The sequence below is a fragment of the Haliaeetus leucocephalus genome, unplaced genomic scaffold (assembly GCF_000737465.1).
Source record: "Haliaeetus leucocephalus isolate CR32 unplaced genomic scaffold, Haliaeetus_leucocephalus-4.0 Scaffold495, whole genome shotgun sequence".
Classification (NCBI taxonomy): Eukaryota; Metazoa; Chordata; class Aves; order Accipitriformes; family Accipitridae; genus Haliaeetus; species Haliaeetus leucocephalus.
The window spans coordinates 4479165-4490892 of record NW_010972931.1 but is presented as its reverse complement, the minus strand read 5'-3'; positions in this window follow the sequence as shown (position 1 = coordinate 4490892).

Here is an 11728-nt window from a genome sequence, read left to right as displayed (position 1 = left end):
ATTCAGAAGCAGAAACAAACTCCAGAGCCTGCAGACACTGTAGGAGTGACACACTTTGGCTGTAACCACACAGTGACAGCTGCTAGCTACAAAAGAAGCTGGTGGCCAGTTTCTACAGTAACACTGGATCCTGCCTTCAGGGAGATCATGTGCCTGCCTGCTTCTGCTATACTGAGCGTAGCATTAAGAGAGCAAAAGCAAAACCCATGCCTGGCTGTATGCACAGTGGGGACAATGTTAGCTGTCTTCTCTTTTGCCATTGAAAGTCCTTAGGCAGTGGGACTGTGAGCAAGCTTGTCCCCACAGGGACCAGGCAGGGACCACAAACTCTCAGCTGGACAGCCGTCCTCTGCCCACAGCCTGGAAAGGATGGTGCTCTGTGGGTATCATCAAGGGGGAACAGGGGAGAGCAACACACGAGCGGGTCAGAGGGGAACCTTTTCTTTTCCTCAGCTGGTGTGAACAGGCACAGCATCAGTGGGCCACATCATTTGCTGCCCAGGATCAGGCCCAAATAAGAGCGACTGTTGTACCTCTGCTATGGATACTGCACATGCACTGAGGTGGCATGAAGGAGTTCTGCACATCAAGGCGTGAGGAGTTTGCGTTTTCCAAAAAGGGGGATGGGTGGCACAACTAACTAAATACATGCCTTTAGGATAGAGATTTACATAAAGGGGGTGGGTTGGGAATGTCAGACCTAGACTTGGAAATCTCTATTAATACCTGGGGATTTTGGACAGCTTGTTCATTTTTGGAGGGATGCATGGTCCAAAATAAAATAAAGTCTGACTGAGGGGGCTGTGTTCCAAGGAAAATACACTAGCACACTGCTGGACCATCACGCGCACTATGTACTTACACGAACTCACTTGCTTAATCAAGTGGTGTAGGCATCGGCGGCAAAGCTGGCTGAAGAAAGTCCAGCCCTCCCCTATCATAAACCTTATCATTCACCTCCCTGCACCATAGTCATTGTCAGCCTCAGTTGCTACACTGCAGTGTAATTCAGTGTACTACTTAGTGACAGTTCGCTTACCTGATCAGGATTAAAAATAAGCCCCTTCTTCTGGAGTTTTTCTAACCCCATTTGTTTCAACGACCGCTTAATGGTGGGACTTAAGAGCCACTTGTACCAGCCAGCTGTGACCAGAAAGGGGAACGGGAGTGGGGGCAGGCTTGGATTTCATTAACAGTCTGCGCCTCAGGAGCCACTATCTCATCACATCGCATCCGAACAGCACACACAGCTTACACACCTCTGATAACACACTGCCTGCTTACACCTGACCATCAGGAGGGACCAAAAACGCAGTCACCATACGCTATCACCTTTCTGCAAGCTGCTAAAGCACATCAAAGCTAAGTGCAAAGTTTAGACCAAAGGTGTAACTAAGGCTGTGTTTTCACATCAAAAAGAAACCAGCAGTAAGGTGTAAGGCGTTCCCCACTCTGTCCCTCATTCCTGCACCATGCCCCCACCGCTGCCAACACCCCTGTCTATGGGGCTCGCATATTACAAACTGGACCAGTAAACTGATACAGCAGGGGTTTAGCGTGGGGAAATATAAGTTAGAGGATTTGTTTCGTTTGGTCTGGTTTGGGTTTTTTAAACCGGGTCAGCTCCTTTATCCACTTCAGTGTGGTCACACATCCAGTTGTTTCAGCACAAATGAGGAGATTGCCTACCACAATGCAGAGGCGAGAACAAACCGCAGGTGGTATTAGCAGGGATACTTGAGGCTAGCATTTCTGCTGACCTCCCGGGAATGCGAGGCCACAGCATTACATTTCCAAACACAGTCTATTTTAATGATCTAGACAAAGCCTAGAACATTAAAAAAGCAAGACTTGAGGCACATCCAAACAGAGAGAGGATTCATAATGTCACACTTGGATGACCAAATTTCATTGCAAACACATTCATTTCTATTAAACTGAAGAAAAAAAAAATCATGAGTGCGATAACCCTGTGCTCCACACACGTTTGGCTTGGCTCACACAAACCACATGGAAAAAAGCTATTACTCCAACTGACCCATTTCCTACTTGCACTCTGCTGCTGCAAGATTGCTCTCTGCAGCACCCCGAGGCTCCCCGCCCCCCCGCCCCCTTCCAATTTTAAATCACTGCAGGCAATGTCCTGTGGGAGTCGGCTTACAGTATATGACTGTTGTGCAACTTAGGTCTGCCCTGAAGTTATTGCAACCTGCCCACTCATCAGTGTTCAGATGGTTTGCATTTTTAAATCAGCATTCTTCGCCTGTCTGAACTGCTTTCATCCCTTTTTATCATTTTCCCTGCTGTGTTTCCCCAGCACTTTTCAACACGTGGCTTCCAAACTACTGTGTAAGTTAGTCTTTGCTCAGTCAGATACTTCTCCTGCTGAATATATATTTCTTACAGGATCCACAAAGGAAGCATCTTGCAGAATCTTTTTAACAGACAAGCTTGCAGGAAGTCGAAGCTATAAAGGAAGAGGTCACCAATATTTTCCACTGAGTCACGCAACAAGTCCAAACACAATTTAAACATAATCCATAACAAAATCTTATGCTTTTTTCCCAGTTTTGTTGAAGTTGGCAAGAAACAGAAAGGGTTTAGTCTTAATTCAGGTGTAAGACTATTGAAGTTTCTAATTGTCTGTGATCGCATGTGCTTGGTGCAGCAGACTGCCTCAGCATGAAGAATTAGTCTGGACTCCTAAATTTGATATTCATATTCAGGTTACAATCTGAAAAAGGAATGAGTTGCATCATTAATTATTTTTAAATCAAAGTGAATTAATTTTTTTTCCCCTAACACTTATAAGGTCATAAAAGCACACTTGTATTTGTCGACACGCACATGTGAGCATGCACATAATTACCTTTTTCATGCAGCAAAAAATTATTTATGTAAGACAAAAAAATCAGCATACAGCAGTATATCTGTCAACACTGCAAGCAAAAGGAGAGGCACCAGTGAGAATTAAATCCGAAAACTTTACACATTAACTACTGCAGAAGCTTATCTACAATCCCTTGTTGCAAGTGGGGCCTCAAAAAGGATACTCAAATCTCTTGAAGACCGGAGCTATGCAGGCAAATCTCTGTGCTGCTTTAATGTTTTTTGCTCACAAGAAAAGCCTTGTCCTCCAGCAGTACAGCTGAGCTGGAAGCGAATTCAAGGTCATTACTGTATTAGTTGCAAGAGGACCCCTACAACCTCACAGGATCTTGAAGGCTGTGTGTGGAAAGCTGCAGTAAGTCCAGAGAAATATCAGTTTATCTTATCTCCCTTTGCACTAAATATCCAGTCCCTTCTCCGTCAGCCCCTGCGGCTTCTCACACCTCACAATCCCCAGTTATGGGAATGTCTGGGAGGAGAGGGTAGCCCCTCCACACGCTCCCCACCCTTGGCTGGCAGCAGACCCCTCTGCTGCTCATGGGGGGAATCTCCCTTGGTACCACCTGGGGATGCGCCCGGGCTCATACCCTGTGTTCCTGAAGGAAGCTCAACTCAATTGCGAAGAGAAAAACATTTGTGTAGGAAACCAGAAATGATGATTGTAATTAATTATACTGGCTAAATAAAGAAAAACAGGTGGGCTTATAGGTGTAATTATTGAATTCCACTGGATGCTTCAGAAAGAAACTTACATCTCTTTTTTCTATGCTCAGCGTACAGCTTTCAAGCTGTCAAAGCAATTCTATACAAATTTTAAAATTAATGTTGCTTATTGTCTCCAACTTCACCACCCCTGCCATAGTCATCCTCCCTACTTACAAACAATGAGACCGCTGGAGTCAAAGCTCCAGCTAAGGACAACCAGAGGAACAAGTCTGTACCTGGGGAAAGCCCCCAAGACTTAACCCAACCCAGGTTCCTGTTGAGCAGAAGTAATAAAGCTGTTTGCCCCAGTAGCTGATGATCTCATTTTGCTACGTATCTCCTGTCTGATGGGCTCTTTCAATCATTAACTGATTTAAGCTCCAACTAACACATGGAGAGGGGCTTTTTTCTAACCCAGGCTGGTTGTTTGCATGAAAGCCATGGAAAGCATGGGGCAGTGAAGTGGGCAGAAAGGGGAGACTTACTTATTTGCTTAATAGAAGCACTAGCAGCAGCTATGAAGAAGAAAGGCAAACCCCAAGGGTATCTTTGAAGCATCTCGGGAAATAAAGCTAATTCCCCAGTGGAAATTAAAGACTGATTTTCCAAAATCGGCACCCATTTATGGGAAATTTCACTTTGTTATGCTAAGATGCAAGAAACCAATGTGTTCCCCCTCCCCTTATATAGCCCATTGTTTTGCAACAAGGCGCACTTTTAATTTTTCTAAAGAAGGCCTCCTGACTATTTCTTAAATGAGAAGAGATGGATGAGGGACATCTTTTTTTTATTCCTTTGAAACATTTCTCCCTTTCAACACTGTCTATTGTTAAATTAATTTGTACAGACCCCGGCAGCTCAGAGGTCAGGATAGTTCAAGTTGATGTTCTAAGCTGTGCACTGTTATGTTAAATAGGGTTTTTCTTAGCTGCAGCTTTGTAGAGAGAAGGTCACCTCGGGGTTATTTGGGGTAGCAAATGTTAGCTGTGGGCAACCATTCCCAAAGGGCTGAGAATCAGACCAGGGTTTATTTGATGGAAAGCTTAGGCGGCCTGAACAGATAGCAAATGCTCCTTTAGTTTGCTTCATCTCTTAGTCAGCTAATTCCAGGGTATTAAGAAACCTCTGGCATAGGGCAAGACAGCTGGAGGCTGCATTTCCAGGGTGGGGAAACACACTCATCCTCTGATGTGGGAAGTGCCAAATTGGTTTTAGCATTATCACATCATTTCTGCAGAGCAAGCCATACAGTAGGCAGCAACAGACAGGCAAGCCTGTGGGGAGTGGTGACTGCCAAAAGATGTATATTAGTCTGTTGATGGCCTGGGCACTTGTCTTATTGGCTGTGATTAGGCCTCCTAATTAATTAATCTCTTTTGGATAACTTCCTTGTTAGTCCCAATAAATCTGGCTCCTTCCTTCAACGTTATTTTCAGAGGAGTCAAGCTGCATTCAGTATTATTTGTGGCAACATAAGAAAATCTCTTCTGAAACAAAGAAACATCCAAACCACTCAGAAGTAGGATTTTCTTTCTTCTTTTCTCACTATTTCTCAGTGCCTTTTTAACCTACATTTAGTTATCTTCTTAGGCAAGATTCCTTGGGAGGTATGGAAACGATGGTATTGCTGACCTGAATCACCCGTTAAATGGGAGCCAAGCCTCCCAAGCCAGGGCATCTGGAAAGCAGAGTCTCCATTCTTGTTTGCTGCTGGGGATGCAGGCAGGCAGTGTGCCTGTTCACAAGGTCCTCTGACAAAACCTAGGATTACAAGTTAAAGGGTGCAGGGGTGGAGTGGCTTTTTTTTATTATTATTTTTACTAATGACCCATTTCCAGGAGCTCAGGCTGTAAGAAAATTACCAAATATAGTGAGACTTGCAGTAAAACTCTCTCAAGCTGGCAACCCGGCAGCTGGAGAAATGCTCAGCGGGGTTTCTGCCAAGGAACGTGTCCTAGATTATTCTGTAGGAGCATGGGGGCTTAGATGCAGAAATCTCCGGGTTTTAGTGGGAGGTCAAAGCTATGTTCTATGCATCTGATACCCACTCTCCACACTCCATCATCACGTTCAAACTGCCTGGCACTGCAGCCAGCTATCACTTTCCTAGAGCCCACAGTGCCGCCTCCACAACCCAGAGACCACATACAGGTTATGTGAGTGTGGGCTGACAGGAGGGAAGTAAAAATAGCCATACCAGCTCTTAGCCTTCACATGCAGACTTTCCCACTGCCAATGGAAATGTTCATCACAGCATCGAGGGCCAGGGAAAACTTGGCTTTGCAGTGACTGATTGCACCTCTCAGGTCAACCTCCATCTACCCAACTTGCAGCACCTTTTCTCACGAGCCATGACAGCGGCTCTCACTCTGATGCGCACTGAGATTCAAGACTCCTGTGAGAATTTCCTCCCACATTTCAGCTCAGGGGAGACAACGTAACCTCTTTGTCTTTTACGGACTGGTTATGAGCTGACCACAGTCTTGTTATCGTAACTGAGGGTTTCTATAGAAATGTACTAAGTATCACTGCATGTGAAATTCAGAACAACTTCAGTGTAAATCGCTTCCAGACTTTTCAATCAAAACTACAAAGGGGCAGAAGTGTCACACAGTTGTGCTGAAAATAAGCAATTTTCACAACATAACTCAAATCAGCCCCTACAGCCTCTCAAGGAGCCCCTCACATATCCATGTACTACCTGCACTCAGCCTTACTTACTTCTGACCCCCCTTTTTTTTCCCTGTTGCCATACCTTTGCTGTGTCCTGGCCCTGTTCACAGTGAGATGCACAGGTTCAAGGCTGCTTCGAATTGTGGCAAATGTCAGCAGCGCTTGGTTCCACCACGGGACATGGGTGCAGAAACCACCACTTGGGCCATTGTCCCTCACACGTCCTCACCCACAGTAAAGAAGCAGTTAAGGTATCTTTTCTGCTGTTGCAGAACTACTAGCTGGTGTGGACAGTTTTCGGTCATATTTCAGCTGCCATAGCACTGTGTCTTGATCCAAGCACCATGAAAAAAAACAAAAAAACCCCCCTTTTATCTTCATCAGTATAAAACCACTGCAAATATCCAAAGAGCGCAAGTCACTTTTCCAAAGTGAAATTCAGTATGCCACTGGATAATCACGGAGGGATCCAGCTTTGTACAAACACCACGCCAGCCGGCTACCCCCTTCCACCTCAGAAGTTCCTCTTCCCAGGCAAAGCCTTGTGGATCAGGCCACAGAGATGCACGCAGTTTTTTCTGCGCTATCTTTGTGCATCTCTGCTCCCCGTCACAAACTGCAGGTTGTAGAGCAGCATTAGGGTCCTGGAAAGCCAAACATCGCGCTTTTGTACAAGGTGTGCAGGCCGAAATGGCAAGTTGGCTGTGGGTAAAAGCCAAGTGTGGAAACAAGGCGATCGGACTGATGGCCATCACTTACTTGCGCATCCTCTGTTCATACATAACCACCTTATTCATACTTTTATTAATGGGGTACACAGTTTTATGGCTGAGGTGAGGTCGATGAGGAGGAAGCAAGTACACTGATGACAGGGAAGAAGAAAGGGCTGGGGGGAGCTGGGAGGAGGCTGAGCCGGGCGGGAAGGAAGCCCGGCTGCAGGGCAGGAAGGCAGGGGTGAGCAGCAGAGAAACTGAGAAGAAACTATGCCTAGTGACAGAGCTAGTGACAGAGCAAAACAACACCTGCCAGAGGCAGGGACACCTCAGCACCAAGGGGGTGAGAACAGGAAGCAAAAACTTCCTTCCACCAGAACGATCACATCCTTCCCTCCAGGGAAGCACCGGGTGAGGTCTGCTACTGCTGAGGGCAGGCTCTGGCCCACAGCATCCCACCCCATTTCTCCCAAGCAACCGATGGGAGAGGCCACCACGCTCCTGCAACAGATGGGAGATCTGGGTGAGCAGCAGGACCAGTGCTGTGTCTTCCCCACCCTGTTATTCTGGGCAGCTCTTCCCAGGTCAACGTGCTGCTTCCCACCATCCCTGCCTGTGGAGAAGGGGACCCCCTTGCTCCCCTCCCACCCTACACACCAGGGCACCCTCGGACTGAGCTTTGCATTGGATTAGCACCCAAAATAGCTGCACATATTTTCCCCTCTTCTACCCTGTGAATGTCGCTTCACACCCCACGCAGAGACGCCCCAAACTACACGGCTGGTGCCTGAGGACCCACAACTCAAGGAGTAACTGCCCGTCTTCAGTACAGCCTGGCTTTCTGTGGGACTGATCCTTCCCTGCCCACGGAATAAGGTTTTAGACCCTTTCCCCCTGCAAAAGCACAGTTCAGGAGCAGCCCATGCCTATGTTCTGATGTCATGTATAACTGAACGTGATGGCAGGAATCTTTTAATGCCGCAAAACAAGACAGAGAGGTGCAGAGAAATGGGTAGTCCACTCAGTGTCTAATAAAACATAAGAAAAAAAAAAATCATCCGGTCAACATACATAACTGTATTTGGTTCCCCTCCCTCTTTTTAAGGGACAGCTTTTGATACCGTACTTGCAAAAACACATAATTCAAAAAAGGAAGGAAGTGCTTTGAGGGTTTTTTATTTAAAGCTTGACAGGATAAACGAATCGCAGTCTCATTAAATCACACAAATCTCAGGCTGCACACAAGAATAAACCACGAGAAATAGGACGTTACAAATCCTCATGCAGTTCTACACTTCCAGCACAACAGCTCATTTTATTTCTGCTCTTGGCAAGGTTAGAATAAAAGGCTTCTTTTCTTTGCTCCATAAATGTTTTTAGATGCTATATTACTTGAACTTAACACAGCAGTAATTGCACTGAAAAAGGGCAATCTGAATTGCTTCCTGAAAGAAGGAAACGTTTATACTAACAAACGCATGAACAGAGAGCACAGTTACAAAAGGTCTGTTTCAATCCTATCACAAAAAAACTTGACCAAACTCACAAACTCTTCCAGGCAGAAATGGTTGGAGAATTTTGATTTTCCACTCAACAATGTTTCTGAGATATACTGATTATCCGTCTCTCAATATAGCAGTAAATTTTACATCCACAGAGTATGTTTCTACTGTATGTTCCAATAAAGCAAGTCCTATAGGCACTGTGTTTTGCTTGCTTTTTATTACTTTTTTATTAGACTCTAGTTTGTCTTTTTACATTTGTTACAGAAAGCAAGCAAGCCCTTGTTTTAAAACTCTAAAAAAGAACAATGGTAAATAAATTGTTCCCTATTTCTCAGCTCTATCTCAGTGCCAATTCCTATTTGTTTATGTTAGCAACATAACTTTAAGAGAGCATTTAGAAAATTATCATTGTTAATGTCTCATTTCTATATACTCATATACATACATATGAACAACATACCTTCTATAGGCTTATTTGCTCTAGGCTAAAAGCTTGAATGAAAAGTTTCACCCTGGAAGAAGGCCTGCCAAACTGAGGGATGAAGTCAGTTTAGCACTTGCTATATTACAAATACAACCTTAAATTGAAGTTTCCTGGACTGGAACAATTTTTTCCCCCTTTTTTGTATATTTTAATACTTAACATGACTATGCTGATTATAAGCCAACCTACACTAGCTGGGATGTTTTGTTTGGCTTCATAAAGCAAAATAATGTGGTATTAGTATTTAAAATCTTTTTTTTCTTTCTTTCTTTCTTTTCTCCATTCTGGCACTGTTTTATGCATGGCTCAGGGCAATATTAGTTTAAACTATGACTAGATCAACAGAAATCTCTTCTGTGGGAGATACAGCTGTTTATAACCCGACACAAAACACTGGAACCTGAATCCTGCCTGTCTGGAAATTTTGCAGAGAAACAGGATCTCTAAGAAGTACCATCGTGAAACCAGTATGAGGAATACTGACAATTAAATCAAGGTTGTTGGTTGGATTCTTCATAGCTTTCCCCTTTGTGCAGTCATTACTGCCCATGTGCAGCGCACAATAAGTCTTCTCTCCCAGCACTTGCTATTTGCTCCCTACAAGTACAAACGACTTCACAAGCTGGAAGGTAGCAGAAAAAAAATTAGGTTCTCTGAAAGCTCTGACATGATGAAAAAAGTGAGAAACTGAGGTAAGTGAGAAGCAAGACAGAGCTGCCTAGTTTGCAAGATTATTTGCCTTAGTTGTTTTTGTTATAAAAATGAAATGACGGGATAAGATTCTGAGCCCATCCCCACTGGATACAACTGTGGAATTACCGTTTGATGCTAATTCTCACCATCGTAAGAGACAATGGAATCTAAAACCTTGTATTTTGAGATCTACAGGCTACTACAGATGAATCTGTGAAAGAGTAAATGCTTTTCTTACTAAGATACTTGGCAGAGGTTGTTGACATGCCTTTACCTCTAGAGGAAAGTCTCCATTTGAACACTGGCTTTGAAGTCTGAAGCTAATCAGTATACATGTAATATATTCCCTTCCTTCAATTCTTCAACAGGTGAGATTCACAAAATTTTCATTAAAATATTTGTTAGTATTTCAAATGCTGGCTACGTCTTTTTTTTGGTGTTCAGCCAACAGGCAGGCCTTTGAAATATCACTGATTTCATTAAAAAGCTCTCCTTCTGAGACTGCCTTTAAGCAGCCAAGACATGCAAACCCCCTACCTATCTTTTGCACTCTCTGCTTAAAAGATGCAGATGCATCTGCTTAGAAGATGCAGATGAACTGCATCCTCTTGCCTGGCACAGAGTATAGCTGTCCTCTCAGCAAGATGTCAGACACATCTGAAATTCTCCCTCTCCTCTCCTCTTCTCCCTTGCTGCACACTGGCAACTCAGCACCCATGGGAACAGACTCCCTCCCGGCTGTGGCAAGGAGTAGCTGGGGTCTGCCCATGCTCCCCCAGCATACTTGCCTGCTTGCTTTCCCTTCTGAGACAGCGCTTGATTCTCTTCAGCTTCATGGCCTTCCCAGAAAACATGAGTTTTCCCTCACCGTGGCACCATCTGCCATTTAGGAAGGCTATTAGGAACACTCAAGCCAACACTTTGTAGAATCAGGAAAAAAGTTCACAAGGCTGGAGATGAACTTTGATGTGGTTTTGCCCCTTGCCTAGCATAATACAGCCCCAATCCATGTCTGCAGCTTTTAAGTGCTAAAGGCAGAGGGCAAGTAATAAAGTGAAGCCAATCCACTGCCCTAAATCAATCAGAGGAAGGTTTTCTCTGCCAACATAAAAAGAGACTGTTCTGAAAAAGAAATCTTTGTTTTAACGTAGATTGATTCCTTAGCAACACCCAATCCTGTCAAAGCTATTCTGTTGATGGGGTTTAGTCCTGCTTCAATTCCATACAGACACTAAACAAATGAAAAAAACCCCAACATTTAGTCTGATCTAAAAACTAATGCTTAACGTTTCAAACATTTTCATGAGTCTTGCTTTTATTTCCTCATTTGCATCTATATTTCTAGTCAGCATATGTTAGTAGAGATGTTTTACTAACAGTTAAAGCTGCTATAGCAGGTATAGGGTATACTACACAGGATGACTGCAAGCAAAGCAAAATTTTCCTACTTTCATCAAGTTGGAGTTTTTTTAACTCTTGGAGAAAAGCGCATTGAAGTTCATGCTAAATAGGGGTATAAAAATGCAAAAAGATATACTGGCAGCAATCATAAATGATGCCAAGCAGTGATGAGACTCTTGTTCTGGTGTTCAGCTGTGTTCAGTCTACTCCGAACTTCTCAGATTTTTCAGTATCCGTGCAAAACATTCTGTTGTGCCTGCTCTGCTGTGGCAAAAGAGTAAAATGCTTGTGAATCTGTATTTGGACATGAGGTAGGATAGCAAAGTGCTGGTAATCCATGCTCACTGGTAGGAAACCTGCCACTAGAGGTAAACCTACCAATCACCAAATCCAGTTTGGTGAACTGATCAAACAAAATTTACCAATCCAATAGAGCAGAAGGAATAGTCTATTTCCTTAATTCATTGTAACTTGTACTTTATTTTAATGCCTTGTACAATTTCATAGTACTTTTAGTAACTACAGTGAACTGTATGATATAAAACCCCCAAATATGAAATCTGGTATTACCTCTAACAGACCCTGGAGGGCTGTGAGAGACAACAGGTTATTCCCAGGGAGGAATGGCACAGCTCTCTGTGTTCCCATTACCCCACCACCCCTGC